Source organism: Prionailurus bengalensis, chromosome C1 (genome assembly GCF_016509475.1).
Source record: "Prionailurus bengalensis isolate Pbe53 chromosome C1, Fcat_Pben_1.1_paternal_pri, whole genome shotgun sequence".
Lineage (NCBI taxonomy): Eukaryota > Metazoa > Chordata > Mammalia > Carnivora > Felidae > Prionailurus > Prionailurus bengalensis.
The window spans coordinates 187,704,350-187,722,330 of NC_057345.1; the positions used below are offsets into that span (position 1 = coordinate 187,704,350).

Consider the following 17,981-nt stretch of genomic DNA (forward strand, 5'->3'; position numbering starts at 1 on the left):
CACCACTTGCAAGGAGTATTTGGATGCTGTCTAAAACTGATCAAGACTTTCTGCTGGAATCCTAGTCAAATGGGGCATCAGCTTCCATGTCCCTCCAAGTAACTGTCACATCAAATCATGTTCATAGGTTAGGTAGACTGACAACTGTGATCAGATGTGTTTGTTTAGAAGCATGGTTGTATTGAGAAGGTGATTTTACTGATATCACTTTGCAGATTGGATTCATCAACAATGGTGTGATCAAAGCTGCTGATGTGAGTATTAACAGCAGATGCACTCTTTATGAATCTGAGTCAGTAAGAAATATGCCTTTTCCATAGGTTACCAGTTGAGCTGTATGTGCCATACTTTACTCATATGAATATTTATCATATAAAGTAGATAAATTCTGTGAAGAATTCTAGTTAGAGATAAAATTTGGTTAAGTGGTTTTGAACATTTGATAGATGAGAAGTTTTGTTTTGCTTTAATTCAGGTAACAAAGTTCATTGTGATGAAATCTGAAAATTCATATTATATTCGTAATTTTCGGTGCCAGGGTAGGCCTTGCAAAACAAATTTGCCATCCAACACTGCCTTCGAGGATTTGGCTTCCCCAAGGCTCAGTGATAGTGGTAGCTTACATAACTGCTGTGGCTTCTCAGAATAACTTACCACCTGAAGAGGTAGTAAGTCAGAACCCCCTAACAAAACTTTGACATCACTGGTTCAAATATATCTTGAGTATTGACATATAGCATTATATTGGCTTCTAAACAGATTCAAAGAAATAAAGTACACTGTGTATCAGCTTTTGATATTAACAAGTCAACCACAAAATGTAATGGACTTAAAACAACAGAAAGCATTTCCTCTGGTTCTGAAGGTCAGCTGGGTAGCTCTTCTGGGCCAGCTCCACTGCAGCTTTATGGTCTAAGACAGCTTTACCTACATGTCTGGTGATCACTGGGCTGATTAGTCTAGGAGAGATCTCAGCTGGGAAAGATCATGTCAACTTCAGAGTTTCATCCTCCAGGAGACTAACCCAGAATAGTTCTTATGGTAGTAGTTACAGAGTTCCCAAGAGTGGCAAGAATGTGGCCAGCCCTAATGCACAATCCCTTTTCAAGTGTTTGCCTGTGTTAATACGTATTGTCCCTTTGGCCCAAGCAAGTCATATGGCCAATCCCAGAGTCAGGGTGAAACCACCTAAAGGCATGAATACAGAGAATGGAATGATTGCCATTTATGCAAACATTCTACCACAGTTCAAGATTTTGTGGAGCTAATTTGAACTTGAAATGTTGTGTGTGAGTAGAATAATTTTGAGTCAAAATTTTGTCTCACCACTAACAAAACTTGTGACAGGGCTCATAATAGTTGGCACCTGCTATTTCTCAGAATTATGGTGAAGTTAATTGAGATATGGAACATATGAAGTGTTCACCAGTAGTTTCTACTGTTAGTATAATTATTGTTATAATTGTTATGTTTATACATGTATACTTGCACTTGCATATTTACAGCCATTTTTTAGAAAAACTTTCTTCATATCAGGTGTATAACAAAAATGTATGCTTTGTAATAGACTAAGCATATACCCTTAAAATCCATGTTATTGTCTCTCAGGTTAAAGAAATGAACATGTATAAAAGGATTAGCAAAACAATTTATAAGCAGACATTTAATCCAGAGCCCTTGTGAAGATGTTGGAAAGAATGTCTGGAGAAATCTTCATCCTATGGTAGGGAACGCACTGTGAAGGAATTTAACAAAAAGAACTACTGGAAGAAGAGGAAGCTTGCCATGGTCCCCAGAAAATTTACCACTGGGTCCCTGTGGCCAACTACAGCCAGGTGAAGTTGAGAGAGGTGTCTTCTCACCAGAAACAGTTTTCCACATGACTGACTGTCTGAAAATGGCAACTGTATGCAACTGGGGATGGTCCCCTGTGGGGAGAAAGAAGAAACTGGGGAGGTTTCCTAAAGCAGGAAACAAAGTGGATTTAGGCAAGCATTGGGGACCACAGGTATCAGGGTAGATCTGGTGCAACACACTACCAGGGACTCGAAAATGATGAGCAGATAAAGTCCAGCTCAAGGGGTCTGACCTAGAGCAGAGCCCTAGACATGAGTATTGGGGTTTGAGGTCTAATTTCAAATCCATGAGAGAATTGGGGAAAATAAGAGGATCTCTTTCTGTCCTTCCTAAATTCTTAGTGGCAGCAGTGGGGTCATTTGAAGAAACACAAGAGAACAGACAGACCTGCCCCATTCACACAGGAATTTGAAGTTACTATATTAAAGCTCAGTTACTGCTGTGCCTTCTCTTTAGTTTCATCTTTAACAGTTTTTCATAGGGTTCTGTTTCTGATTCTTCTATTTTTTTGCTTCCATCCCCATCGATCTCTGAAATGTCCCCTTAACCAACCCATGCCAAGGAAGGAAGATGGGAGGCCTCCTTCATGGTGTGAATGAGGTGTAGCCAAGCTGTCTCTTACCTAGTTATCTTCTGTACACACTCTCCCTTGGGGTCCACTAACAAGGCAAAAAGCAAAATGAGAGGGAGAGAGGAGAAGGCCAGGAGGCGAAGGCTGCACTTCTGGGAGTAGGTGCTGTTTCCCCCAAGTAGCGTTTCTCAAGTCAGAATAATATGCAGACCCCCTTTAAAGGAAAAAAAATTTTTGTAGATTCTCAATGACCACTTAAATTATTTATTTTAATATTTTTTATCTGTGTATAAACTCAAACAAGGAATAAACTTCTTATAGCTCTTAGGCCCTTATGAAATACAAACAACATTGGAAATTACCTAAAAATAGTATCATAAATGTAATGTTAACTTAATGTAGTAGATGATGTTGCTTCTTTAAAACTACATCCTCACTCATAAAATGATGGTAGTTCTGGCTGCTGCTGCACAAGGCATTTTGAAGTCTTTATCCCAAATGCCTCTGTATGGTGTGATGACTCACTGTCCCACCTCTTATCATCTCTAATATACCCCATTATTAAAGTAGTCCTACTTGGTGCTTATACAGTCATCACCATAAAATCTAACATGGGCTCTGAAAGCATGTGGCAATACTCACTGGTATCTGGTTATCCATTACTCTTGTTAAATTACCATAAGGTGAAAATAGAAAGTTTAAAAGTTCTTGGAGAGAATTTGACAGTTCTGAGAATACAGTTGCAGACTCAGGAAATAGCATAGGTAAATTAGTTGATATTTTCTATGCTTCGTAGCAGGGACACAGGCATCAACACCGGGGTAGAGGTCCCAAGGAAGCCCATGCAGGATGCTGGGCCATGTGCACCAGCATATGAGAGGGATTTCTGTAAAGAAAAATTACAGTGACTTGCAGAACCACCCAATACAGCAACATAGTCCAGCCTCCTCCCTCCTATGGCTAGTCCCTAGACTATGGATTCTTCCACTAGAGCAGCCAGCCCCAGAGAAAGACAACAGCTGCTAGTTTGAAGGAGCCAGCCTGGCATAGGTGTGGAGAACACTGGACTCAAGCTAAGAGTTATGGGTTCCAGTCTTGACTCTATTACAAACTAGGCATGTGAGTCTGGCCATTCTCCTCCTCCCTAGGCTTCTATTGCCCCATGTGCAAAGTGAAGAATTTTGACTAAATCAATGGATCCCAAATCTGACCAAGCATCAAAATCACCTGGGAGCTTAAAAAATGGATACTTAGGCCCTTCCTCCAATCTTCTACTGAGTTGGAATTTCCAGAATGGGACCCATACTTTTTCCCTACCCTGATCCTGAGGGTCAGCAGCATTTGGAAACCATTAAAACATCTCAATATCTTCCAACTCCTCTAGTATCCAAGACAATTTGTGCCTGGAAATTACTTATACAGGTTCTATTTGCTCTAAAATTAATTTTCATGTCCTACAAGGGAAGAATAATAGACTATTGTGCAAGTTGGGTCTTTGCAGAGGCCTAAATCAATTACACAAGGCCTCCAGTATGCAGGAGACTGGTTGGAGGGGAGATGAGCCACCATTCATACATCAACATTTATGGTTTTTAAGTGTGGGAGTTATTGAAAGGGGTTGTCTGTTGCCACCTATAATGGCTTTCTTTTCCAGTATGAACAGTGATACATTGGGTCAATAAAGCAAAACTGTTAATCTGGCAACCTCAGCTAAACTCTCAGCAACATTTGGCCATATCAGTTTCCAAACTGGTGCAGTTATTTCCCCCAGGCTGCCACTCTAATCCACATCTGTTCTGATGACTCTGTCCTGGTGACTCATGGTGGCTGTGAAATGGGACAAGGCCATCACACCAAAATGATTCAGGTAAGATTAGTGCCCATCCTCTCCACTATAGAAAAGTGTAGCACCTTACTGTCAGCCTAGCAACTGTGTTCTTTGTTGAGCAGGAGAAATACCATCATTCTAAATGCACAGATCAATTATAAGACTCATCCTGATTTCAGCAATGCGGAACTGCAAAGAGAAGGACTGGGTGTTAGAATTGAGGAAATATGTGATATATTCTTTCTGCATACAAAAGGTCTTCTGAAAAATGTGATGCCAGTTTTCAAAGAAAGAATACTTTCCAGCTTTATGGCACCTGCTCAAAGGAATGCTATGTTAATTCAGATCTTCAGTTCGAAATGTATGTGTTTAATAGGATGAGAGATTATGTTTGTAGAATTCACATTCTACTTAAGAATTCCACATGACTGGCCTCCATGTACTAATTCAAAGAAATATTTCTAATACTGTTTAAAGAGTAAGAGATTATTTGCAGTAGGAAATTTCCCCTTCTTTTTTTCTTTTAAATAAGAATTTGTTGAATATTGAATAAAAAATGTGGGAGCCATTGGTGGGGTGGCAGGGAGTGGAGAGACAAAGCTTGTCTCCCAAATGAGAAATAGGGAGAAAATACTTTCTTTAAAAAAAATATTATTTAATAGTGTGCTCAGAATTGGGAATTACAAAAATCCACAGGGCCTTCTTTGAACATATACTGCTTCTTTACAACAAAATCCTTATGCCTGCAAAATGTCCCACAAAAGAAACATAGTCTGCTAAATTGTCTGTAAGTCACAAGAAGATGAAAGTGAAACAGTAAGATCAGGACCTCAACCTTGCCTGCGTGTGTCATACTAAGCAAGATGTCCCAGAGCGACCGTAGTGTTACATGGTTCCTATGAAAGTGGTATAAAAGTACAAAAAGATTCTTTGGTTGGCCACGTGTCCCTGAAAAGCAGCATATCTTTTACAGTGCCATTTAAAATCTTCAAACTCATAACCTGCATATAAAACTCAAGAGGCTATCTTAAATGCTTGTCCCAATAGGATACTCAGGTTTTATATTCAGTTCAAAAAGGAATTAAAGGGTTTTTTTTATTTTATTTTTTATTTTTTTATTTTTTTAATTTATTTTTGGGACAGAGAAAGACAGAGCATGAACGGGGGAGGGGCAGAGAGAGAGGGAGACACAGAATCGGAAACAGGCTCCAGGCTCTGAGCCGTCAGCCCAGAGCCTGACCCGGGGCTCGAACTCACCGACCGCGAGATCGTGACCTGGCTGAAGTCGGACGCTTAACCGACTGCGCCACCCAGGCGCCCCAAGGAATGAAAGGTTTTTAATGGGGGGGGAGGGGACTTAAAACCAATGAAATAAACAATACTTTTCTTCTACCTCTGGCAGGTGACTGGTCAAGAACTAGACATCCCCCAGTCATAGATACATCTGTCTGAAGCAAGCACCAGCATGGTGCCCAATCCTATCTTCACAGTGACGTCGACCTTGTCCCCACCCTTCTTTTATGGAAGATGAAACTGAGTCCAAGAGAAATCATGTGGCTGGTTCCAGATCACTTAGCTAATTACCTACAGAACCAAAACTCCAAGTCCAGTTTTCTTAGGCTCCCATTTGGTGCTTTTTCTGATGTCCTGGGCTGTTTTTCATAATTAATGTTCTGCTGTACCTTCAGCAACCTCCTTTTGTCTTAGGTGAGAGTGTCCCTCCCTGCTCTCACCCCAGCACACCAGAGAAGTACAGAGTAATCCCATCACTAATAAGACATCCTAATTCCAGGTAGGCTTGGCCTGTCTTTTAACCTCTCTAAGGATCAGTTTCCTCTCTGCAAAACTTCACCCAAATACCACCCATCTCATAGAATCATTGGATGGCTTACAAAGATCATGCAACAAAGCCGCCACCACCACCTCTCTCCTCCCCACCCTCCAATGTCCAGAAAACCACTGATTAACCATTAGTCACCCACAAAGACAAACACCTAGATGAAAAGAGAAAATTTCAGCCTGTTGAATATGCCCATATATCATGTGAACCATGGATTCCCAAAGTATGTTCCTTGGAACAGTGATCCCATGACGTTCTCAGTGGGGGAAAAAAAGGATTCTATAGCCAAGAAGTTTGGAAAATATTACATACTACATCCCACTTGTAGAGGCTTATGATGCATATTGGCATAATAAAGGCTCTGACAAGCCCCACAGTAAAGAAACCTCTTTAACTTTGTTTCACTGTTTTTGCCAAGCTTACTTAACCATGAAAACATTTTAATTAATAAAACCCCTCTTAATATACTATAGAATTAGCACCCAAGAGAAACACTCTGCGAAGTTCTAATTTGGTTAAAACATGTAGGTGACTGAGTCTATCTTTCATCTTTTATCCAGATTCTAGTTACCTTGCAGGCCCAGGTGCCAGAGAGACACCCAACACATGATGAGGCATAATCTCAAGCACTGATAAAGCAGGGACACACACACACACACACACACACACACACACACATACACAAAGAGGAAACAACATATTTTTAGAAATATTCTGATATTTTATAATGAAGAATCATCATAAGAAAAGTCGTAAATTTGTGTGACCTCTTTTATTGATCCCACAGTGACTTAAACATTTACTGAGGACCTGTCATATGCTAGGTCCTGCTACAAACACTTAGGGAATAGCAGTGAGTGAAACACAGAGAGCTTGACCTCATAGCAGACAATGAATAAGTGCTTGAGCCTGGTCCTGAATGCAGCAAGGAAAGAAGCCATGCAGGTATTTGTAGGCAGAAAGATCTTACTGTGCTCGAGAAGCCACAACAGGTCAGGGGAACTGGAGCAGAGAGAGCAGAAGGGAGCAAAGTAGAAGAGGTAAGAAAAATAGCAGAGGGGTGAGGTTGGGGTATAAATGTTTATTGTTTAAGCTGGATAAGGGGAGCTAGTACACTATTCTCTGTACTTTTATGTATTTTGAAATGTTCTATAATGCAAAAAAAAAAAGCTGGAAAAATTTGTATCTGGCATTTAGAGCTTTAATAGAGGAAGGTGACCCTACCAAGGAATATAAGGTGAGAGAATTCTCCATACAAAGAAAGGAATTCAGGAGGTCACAAAAGAATGAAACTGTTCTCTGCAATATCTCACTCTCTTAAATAGGGGACACTTATCTTAGGAGACTATCAGACTGCTGACTGTAAAGTTATGCGTAGGAGTATGAGGTCAGGACACAATAAGGAGACAAATACCTGATATTTGAGCAGGCAGAAACCCTGTAACTTTGGTTTGCCTTGGATGTGGCCCTCTTTTAGAAGGCACCCATTTGTAATAAGGTCAGTGATTGAAAGATGAATGAACCATAAAGATAGATTTATGAAAACAAGGATCTCCCTAACACATGAGAAGTCAGAAACCATTTCCCAAAGAGTGGATAATAGAAAAGAAGGAACAGAAACTAAGAGGGAACATGAGAGGTGTTCTGAGGCTAAGATGAATAAGTAAGGGCAGACATGAACAGATTTATATTTGAAGTAAGGGTGGAAGCCAACTTGGGGCCCACTGATATCAGGGGTCAGCAGGTATAATCTCAAGGGCCCGAGATTTCACCTCAATCCTCCTTATTTTCATTTCACTAGTAATGTTCAAAAATTTTTTAAAGTATATTTTACATCATCAGAATGACCACTTTATAAGTGGGGTATTGCCATGAGATCTCTTTGCCCACATTTGGGACCAAGAACTATCTTTTGTGTCACGGCAACAAGAAAAGGGCAGAGGGGCACCTGGGTGGCTCAGTTAGGCATCTGACTTTGGCTTGGGTCATGATCTCGCGGTTCATGGGTTCCAGCCCCGCCCCGGGGTCTGTGCTGATGGCTCAGAGCCTGGAGCCTAGTTCAGATTCTGTGTTTCCCTCTCTCTCTGCCTCTTCCCTGCTCACGTTCTGTCTGTCTCTCTCTCTCCCAAAAATAAAAAAACATTTAAAATTAAAAAAAAAAAAAGAGCAGAGATGGGCTTCATAGGTAATTGGTGTTTTTTTCTTGCCCAGTGAAGAGCAGATGATGGCAAGGTATAAAGCATAGATGAAAATTTAGTGGCACTTTAAAGAAGAAGGATGGACAGGAAATTGATCTGTTGACTGGCACACAGTAGGCACACTTAACTTCAACATATGTGGGCTAGAGCAATAAAGGCTTTTTCCACATTCCAAGCAGCATTTAGCTTCAGAGAAACAACATCATCAACCAACTAAATTAATGTTGTTATTTGAATTTTATTGGTATAAAGATTGGTTTTTCTGCTTCATCATTTTATTTTTGCTTTGGGGGTATAAAAGAGCTATAACTCTAAGGAGACGCTACCTAGCTTTATGTTAGCATATATTAAAACAACATTATAATAAAAATAATTGACATCAACACTGTGAGATCCACAGGCATATTTGTTTCCTCAAAGGGGTTCCATACATTACTCAACTTTAAGAAACCCTGCCTAGAGGATTGGGAAGCAGGTTCACAAAACTGAGAGACTACATTAGAATTGATTTAAATATTTAACATTTTGCTGTTTCCTGTGCCTTCTTTTTCTGATGTCATTTCAAATATTTACTTTTAGAATGCCTGCCAAATTCTTATGGCCCGTCTTTAGCCAATCGTCAGGAAAAAACCTGCAGGAAGATGGGAGGAGTGAGTGAATGTTCTCTTTATTATCCTTGCCAGGAAAAGACAGATACATGCAGATGGGTGATGGCCCTCAGTGCATGGGCTGATCAGTGGTGCCCATTCAAGAAACAAAGCATTTATTAACATTTACTTCTGCCTTTCCAAAGAGCAAAACCAATGTCTGTATTCATGGAAACTTGAGTTTATTTCAGAACATGATAACAGCAGGGGCTGTAAAGTAAAACACAACTTAGGGTTGCTGTCCCTGATCTGTCACTACTAGCTTTAGTTGACAAGTTTCCCCTACAATGCCTCAGGACCTTGGTTTTCTCCCCAGAGCAGCAGAGATAATAGCAGTCCTACTATGAAAGGATTACTCTATTTTGGGGGCACTTAGGTGGCTCAGTTAGTTAAGCATCCAGCTTCAGCTCAGGTCATGATCTTATGGTTCATGGGTTTGAGTCCCGTGTTGGGCTGTGTGCTGACCGCTCAGAGCCTGGAGCCTGCTTCAGATTCTGTGTCTCCGTCTCTCTCTGCCCCTCCCCTGCTCATGCTCTCTCTCTCTCCAAAAATAAATAAAAATATTTTTTAAAAAGGATTACTCTATTTTTAATAATAATTATTATTATTTTTACAATTAGTATTATTATTTCCAGCCCTACTCAGGTTACTCCAGTAGGAAAGCTGACACAATATACTGAGACACCCAGCCAAATAATTTGGGGGAGAAAAAGCAGAGTAAAAGTACATACATCTATATGCACACACACATACACATATAAACATGTGTGTGTATATATACTTATCTGTGTAGATACTTCTGTAAAAAGTACATGAATGTGGTCTAGCCCCCTCCTTAATTTAAAAAGCTAAAAAGGGTTTTAAAATAACAAACTTTATACTGTGCAACCTAAAAAAATAGAGGGCCTCAGAGCACAGCAGCTGCCCTTAAGCATCTCTCTTGAAAAGCATGACCTATGGCGTATAAAAGGCATAAGTAAATGTGGGTAGGAAGCTTGTTCTAAACAAGAGGAGGCAAGCCCAGCATTCAAGGTATTTTTCATTATTTTCCCTAAGCTTGTATTTCTTCATAACTAATCATGTCTTCCAGATTGCAAAAGCCTTAGAAGAATCCATCAATCTCTTGACTACTGGATATTTCAAGTAAAAGACATTTTTACTTTGGTTTAGATTACACCTGGGCAGAGATGGTGCTCACTCATAAACCTGAACAGATGCCCAGAGAGCACAGGAGCTCTGCTATGCCCACTGTTAACCTTAGTCATGGGTCATGGCAGGGAGGCCCGGGGACTCCTTGGGGCCACAGCTGTTTGCTGACCAGGAGGGACGCCATAGCTATCTACACACACTCTGACCAGTTCCAGTAACCATGTGCTGGAGGGGAGGGGTGATACACCGATGGACCTTCACCCTGTGTCTGCGGTGCTACTCTTAGAACTCTGGTCACACGTCCCCCTTGCCAAAGAAGGGGAGGGAGGCCTTCAACCATGGGGTAGGTGCTCTGTCCATCTCCAGGCCTCACAGTCCAGGGAGCAATGAGACCACTCATGGGCAAAGGGCCTTTTCTTTTCACTGCTGATTTCTCTTCTCAGAGGCTACCACACAGATATGGACTGGGAGAAGGAGGAAGGTGATGCCTATCCACATTCTGTTTATGGAGCATCCTGTTCTGATGTTGAAGCCGACTGTCTGACTGGGGCTCATAAGGTAAAGAGCAACATTTGTGTTCACCATCTGGATAGTATAAACACAAACGTTGACATGTTTTCTATGTGTACATAATAATCAACTTGATCCTCCCAGTGGAAGAACCAGGAACACATATATAATTTTAGTAAAGATCTATTTTAAATAAATAATATTTTTCCATTATACATTGTCTCTTGGAATAGCTCCTTAGGACTGACATTGACATGGATGCTGCTTTCAGCATGAACCCAGCCCTGGGCATTGGACAGGTGTGTGATACCAAGACCACCCCATGACCATAGGAACTTCTGGTCAGTTCCATTCAGAATATTATTTCCAAGAGTCCTCCAAATATTGTTTATACCAGGTGCAAGTATTCTACAATGTAGATTATATTACATACACACACAAATAGATAAAATATTGGAAGAAAATTCAAAAAAAAAGTTAATCATTGTCTTTGTATGGCAGGAGTATGTGTGACTTCTCCTCCTTTATAACTCTCTGTGCCTTCTAATTTTTCTTCATGAATATTAATATGTTCATACTTAGGAAACACTATATAAGTACATATTAATAAAGTTACATTAGTATTCATAGTAAATTAAATTTATACAGAGTGTGCAATTTAGGGAAATATAAAAGAAAAAGAAATGCTTAAGCACAATTTTTTTGCTTCCTAATTTAACTCTGATTTTGATCTCATAAATAATAAAATTAATGCACCCAAAGTCTTTTTTTTTAATGTTTGTTTATTTTTGAGACAGAGAGACAGAGCATGAGCTGGGAGGGGCAAAGAGAGAGATGGAGACACAGAATCCGAAGCAGGCTCCAGTCTCCAAGCTATCAACACAGAGCCTGACGTGGGGCTCAAGCTCATGGACCATGAGATCATGACCCGAGCCAAAGCCAGGTGCTTAACAGACTAAGATACCCAGGCTCCCCACTGCACCCAAGTCTTTTTAAACTTTGAGTTAAAACCTTTCCAGCTACTAATGGAGCTTTGTTTTTTTCTAGCCTTGCTACTGAAAGTGGGGCCAGTGGACCAGCCACATCAGCCCACCCTAGACCTGCCAACTGCCCCAAGGTGAGGCAAGGCAGCCAGCCCACAGTGTTCACCCGAGCAGCATGCTGGAGAGGTTGAGCAGCTTGGTGTCGCACTTGACAGACACGTGGTGCTTTCATCTGCCAACAGCTTCCCAGCATCCTAAAGTCCTGAGAGACTTGCTTACCTGGATTGGCCATTGGGCTTTATAAGGTCTAATAGTTTTATTGATCCCTCTGTGCTTCTCAAAATGTGGTCCTCAGACCCTGCAATAGAAGTACTTATAAGTGTTTATGGGAAACATTCCTGTGCAGGAATTATACTTGTTCCATCCTAACTGGCTGAGACAGAATCTGCACATTTAACCTACACCTGAAATTCATCCGAAGGCTTTAAAGTTTGAGACCCTCACATGACTCATCCAGTCATCGCCTTTCCCTTTCTTGTACCTCCCTTCCCTTTCTTCTACCTCCTCTCAGCTCATTCTTGCCTCTTTATTGTTTAAGCAAAGGCAGAAAGGGAGATGTCATGACAGAAAAACCCTACATTTGTCCCATTGGAAAAGGAAAGAAAACTAGAAGTGTGTTAGACTGCATCTCCTGGACTTTGATATTTTCCTTTAGGGACAAACATTTGGAAATATCCAAATACAGTTTTTAAATTTGTGTGCCTTATTCCTTAATTTTACATTTCAATAAAATGCAAACAGTAACTCTCCTTCAATTTTTTAACCTCCAGGCAGACACCCCTTAGAGCATAACAGTTTGTAAATAGAACTCAAAATGGCTTTTAATAAAAAATATTTAATTTGATAAAAGATTTTTTCATCACGTCTTGTTTAACATTTATCTACTCTTCATAGTATTTTATAAAGAGAAGAATCCATATATTATAACTTAATAGTGTTCCATTTTTCTAGTTCATGTTCCTTTAATGTTAGCTAATTCTCATCTAATTCAACAGATATTTATTAAGAATCTATGTACCAGGCCACATGCTAATAACAGAACACAAGAAGGTCAAGGCCTCAGAATGTTTATAAATGTGAGAGAGAGCAAGAGGAGAGAGATGAACAAGGAAAATGCCCTCTGAGAGCCACCATGATGGGGGAATGTGTTCAAGACTCAGTGAGCCTCAAGGAAGTGCTTCCTAAATCCAACCAGGAAGTGGTAGGAGGATCTACACGCTCCAAATAGGCAGGAACTTGGAGGATGAAAAGCACTTCTCCAGGAAGACAAGCTGAGGTAAGGAGCAGTGAAGAGAGTCAGGAGAAACTGCATTTACAAAGACTTGGAGCTCTGGAGGCGCCTGGGTGGCCCAGTCAGTTAAGCATCTGACTTCAGCTCAAGTCATAATCTCACGGTTTGTGAACCCAAGGTCCATGTTGGACTCTGTGCTGGCAGCTCAGAGTCTGGAGCCTGCTTTGGATTCTGTGTCTCTCTGCCCCTCCCCTGCTCATGCTCTGTCTCTCACTCTCTCTCTCAAAAATAAATAAACATTAAAAACAAAAACAAAAAAAAACAAAGACTTGGTGATCTGAGTGAAATCTAGTAGGCTTGATAATTACCTGGAACTTGACAAGTGTCGGGTACCTGGAGTGTGGGGCACCTGGGCAAGAACTAGGGATGAGGCCAGGCAGGATGGCAAACACTAGACCCTGAAGAACCCTTCATAAAATCCACACTAGGCTGTCAAGAATGACTCACTATGGTTTGGAGCTCCATTTTCAGTCACATTGAAATATATATTCAATCAGTATCATATACTTATAAACTGTGAAATTTTTGCTTATAGATTGAAAGAGAATTTATCCAAGCCATGAGATCATATACCATAGAAGAACTGAAATATTTCCCAGAAGGTGTGCTTTATTCTCAGAGTCCAGATGACTACAAAATCCCTACTGTCACTGATATACCAGAAGAGCTCTGTGTCACTTTGGTGCACTTCCGAAATCCCACTGTCATTTAACCAACCAAGGTAAGAAATCAAGACCTCTATGTGAGTTTGTAGAGCTACCATAACAAACTACCACACACTGGGTGACTTTAGCAACAGAGATATATTTTCTCAGTTCTGGAGACTAGAAGTCTGAGATCAAGGTTTGATTTCTTCTCGGGCCTCTCTTTGGCTTGCAGACAGCCAGCTCACTGTGCCCTCCCATAGTCATCCCCTCTGTGTGCATATGTCTGATGTCTCTCTCTGTGTGTCCTAATTTCCTTTCCTTATAAAGACACTAGTGATATTGGATTTGGGCACACCTTAAAGACCCCTATTTAAAGACCTTATCTCCAAATATGGTCACATTCATAGGTACTAGGGGTTAGGACTTGAGGATATGAATTTTGAGAGAGCATAGTTCAGTCTATAACAACCTACTCTTTCAAGAAATAATGAAACAGCTCCCTGAATTTGCTTATTCCCTTGAATTGACAAGGAGAAGGGAAAAGAAAAGCCAATTCATGGCAGAGTGGTGCTCAGTCTTGAGATCATGAAACAAATGTAATCAAACAAGAAAGGTCAAGGAAGAACCAAGCATCATGGGTCATTAGGCTAAGGGCCACCACAAGATAAAACTGAAATGGTCGGCAAATTTCACCCACCCAGATCTTTCTTTTCTTCACCCTTCTCACATGTCCTCCAGACTCAATTTTTTCTTGTTTATCTGCCTCTTTCCACACTCTCCCCAAATCAGCTTTCAAACAAGTGTCTCACTATTTGCTCTGAGCTATTAATAGCTGCTAATACAAGAGGTATTGACTCTACATTCCCTGGACCATATGGGCTTCAACTGACCCATAAAGACCTATGGTGAGAGCTCTTGAATGCAAGTGCACAAAAAACACAAGTTCTGTTTTGAGCCCACATCTAGCCAGAAAGATGGCAGATGAACCTTAGGTTTTCTAGGAAATTGCCTCTCTTTTTTGAATGTAGGTCAAGATTGGGAGGAAGGCAAGAGTTCCTGTCTGAAGGGCCTCTATCTATTCTTCTGTACTGGGAGAATCTCTAAAGACCATCCTAACATAGGGTGCAATTCTGCCTTTTAGAGTGTAGCCACCTCCCTGCCAGTTTGCTCCAAATAGGACACAAGACCTTTCTGCTCTCACCCCCTCCTCCTTACTTCTACCAGCAATCCCTTTCCCTCTACATTTGCTTCAGAGTAAAAACCAAAGCCTGAGATAGGCTTTATCTGCTTGGAACCCTTTGTCTCATCTCTTACTAAGGGCCTGGACACAAACCACAGACCACACTACTTTGAAGAAAGAAAGAAAAAAAAAAGTACAAAGAAGCGTTGGTGAATCATTCAAAATATAATGTTACCACATGGTTAATTCAGAAACATCTAACACACACCAAGGAAGTTAGCACACATGCGGACTTCAACAGTTCACACTTCAGAGGCAAGCACTTCAGTCTTTCAGGCTTAGCCATAAAGATTGTGGTTATTTTACTTGGGTTTTGAGTTAAACATAAATGGTCTGGAGCCCAAGTTGGAATATTCTAGAGGGCACCAAAGGCTTTGGTCTTTAGGACATTACCTGGGCAGAGGAACAGAGGTTTTAGCTGTCCCACTATCCTTTTTTTTTTTTTTTTTTTTTCTGAAATTTATTGACAAATTGGTTTCCATACAACACCCAGTGCTCATCCCAAAAGGTGCCCTCCTCAATACCCATCACCCACCCTCTCCTCCCTCCCACCCCCCATCAACCCTCAGTTTGTTCTCAGTTTTTAACAGTCTCTTTTGCTTTGGCTCTCTCCCATTCTAACCTCTTTTTTTTTTTTTTTCCTTCCCCTCCCCCATGGGTTCCTGTTAAGTTTCTCAGGATCCACATAAGAGTGAGACCATATGGTATCTGTCTTTCTCTGTATGGCTTATTTCACTTAGCATCACACTCTCCAGTTCCATCCACGTTGCTACAAAAGGCCATATTTCATTTTTTCTCATTGCCACGTAATATTCCATTGTGTATATAAACCACAATTTCTTTATCCATTCATCAGTTGATGGACATTTAGGCTCTTTCCATAATTTGGCTATTGTTGAGAGTGCTGCTATGAACATTGGGGTACAAGTGGCCCTATGCATCAGTGCTCCTGTATCCCTTGGATAAATTCCTAGCAGTGCTATTGCTGGGTCATAGGGTAGGTCTATTTTTAATTTTCTGAGGAACCTCCACACTGCTTTCCAGAGCGGCTGCACCAATTTGCATTCCCACCAACAGTGCAAGAGGGTTCCCGTTTCTCCACATCCTCTCCAGCATCTATAGTCTCCTGATTTGTTCATTTTGGCCACTCTGACTGGCGTGAGGTGATACCTGAGTGTGGTTTTGATTTGTATTTCCCTGATAAGGAGCGACGCTGAACATCTTTTCATGTGCCTGTTGGCCATCCGGATGTCTTCTTTAGAGAAGTGTCTACTCATGTTTTCTGCCCATTTCTTCACTGGGTTATTTGTTTTTTGGGTGTGGAGTTTGGTGAGCTCTTTATAGATTTTGGATACTAGCCCTTTGTCCGATATGTCATTTGCGAATATCTTTTCCCATTCCGTTGGTTGCCTTTTAGTTTTGTTGGTTGTTTCCTTTGCTGTGCAGAAGCTTTTTATCTTCATAAGGTCCCAGTAATTCACTTTTGCTTTTAATTCCCTTGCCTTTGGGGATGTGTCGAGTAAGAGATTGCTACGGCTGAGGTCAGAGAGGTCTTTTCCTGCTTTCTCCTCTAAGGTTTTGATGGTTTCCTGTCTCACATTTAGGTCCTTTATCCATTTTGAGTTTATTTTTGTGAATGGTGTGAGAAAGTGGTCTAGTTTCAACCTTCTGCATGTTGCTGTCCAGTTCTCCCAGCACCATTTGTTAAAGAGGCTGTCTTTTTTCCATTGGATGTTCTTTCCTGCTTTGTCAAAGATGAGTTGGCCATACGTTTGTGGGTCTAGTTCTGGGGTTTCTATTCTATTCCATTGGTCTATGTGTCTGTTTTGGTGCCAATACCATGCTGTCTTGATGTCCTGATGTCCTGGGATATTTTCATGAGCTACTTTGAGGAGGACCCCATACACAAATCAGCATGAGGGTAATTCAGTTCTGGCAACTCAGACATACTCTACTCCGAGGATTATAAAGCCAGAAGAGGTGAATTGAGAGATGGAGAAAGAGAGAGAGAGTGTGTGTGTTGGGGGGGGGGGGATGTACACAAATTAGTCCTAGGAGAACCAGACATTTCTGACAGCCTTTTGCCCTCCTTTCAGGGTTTGGGTGAGGCTGGAATGTATTGGAACCCTCCGTGTTGTTGACCATATATGAATGCAGTCACTGCTGCCCATAAAGAAAGGGGGCTGACCAAGACCTTCACCTTGAGTGACCCAGCAACTCCTGAGTTGGTTAGGATAACTTGTATGGATCAATTTACTGACATGGTAAGGGTGGTGAGGAGAGGTCCCTGTTGTAATCACCACTTTCATGGACTTCCAGGTTCTTAGTATAGATTTGGTAAACATGACAAAAGCACAGGGCAGGTTCATGTTTTCCAATAAAAATTCTCACTCTGCCTTCACCTGCTACTACCTATATGCTCCAAAGCAACTGCAGAGTGAGTGAACCTCTTCAAATGATGGCTTGTTTTAGACCTCAAAGAAAATCAGACTCAATTGAGCCAGTGCTAGTAGCAAATGGACATGGTAGCTTATTTCTTGAAACATTTTATCAAAAAGAATTTGATACGGTATTTTAATTACCTTAATAACCAAATTAGGTTAAATGGACATCTGATCTGGTCAGTTATTCAGAAAGTATTTGTTAAGCAAACTAATAAAAATAATTTAACTTAAAATATCAAGTCACTTGGCACTCTTTGATATGCCTTGTAATGACACACTAATGACAGTTTCATTTTCCATCTGTTGAAATATGTCTAGAACTATCCTCAGGGACTATTCCTATATGGAAATGCTTACTGCAACCCTAAATGAGGCTCTAGTATAAAATTAGATTGCAATTACAGGGCTTCTGAATAAGACATATCTTATCCCAAACACAGGAAGTATATAAGGATAAAAAGATTTATGTCTCAAGGATTGAAAGAAACAAGAAAACTATATAATTTTGATAATAAAATGGACATCAACTTGTTCTTTTTTTTAAAGTTTATTTATTTATCTTGAAAGAGAGAGAGAGAGAAAGCAGGAGAGGGAAAGAGAGAGAAAAATAAAATGCCAATCAGGCTCCACGCCCAGTGCAGAGCCTGGCATGGGGCTTGATCTCACAATCATAAGATCATGACCTGAGCAGAAATCAAGAGTCAGATACTCAACTG

The 17,981-nt window shown here is 40.7% G+C and overlaps 1 pseudogene; it reads left to right on the forward strand.

Moving 5' to 3' along the window:
- LOC122479513 overlaps positions 1–17,981 on the forward strand; it is a 71,228-nt pseudogene that overhangs the window by 46,409 nt on the left and 6,838 nt on the right.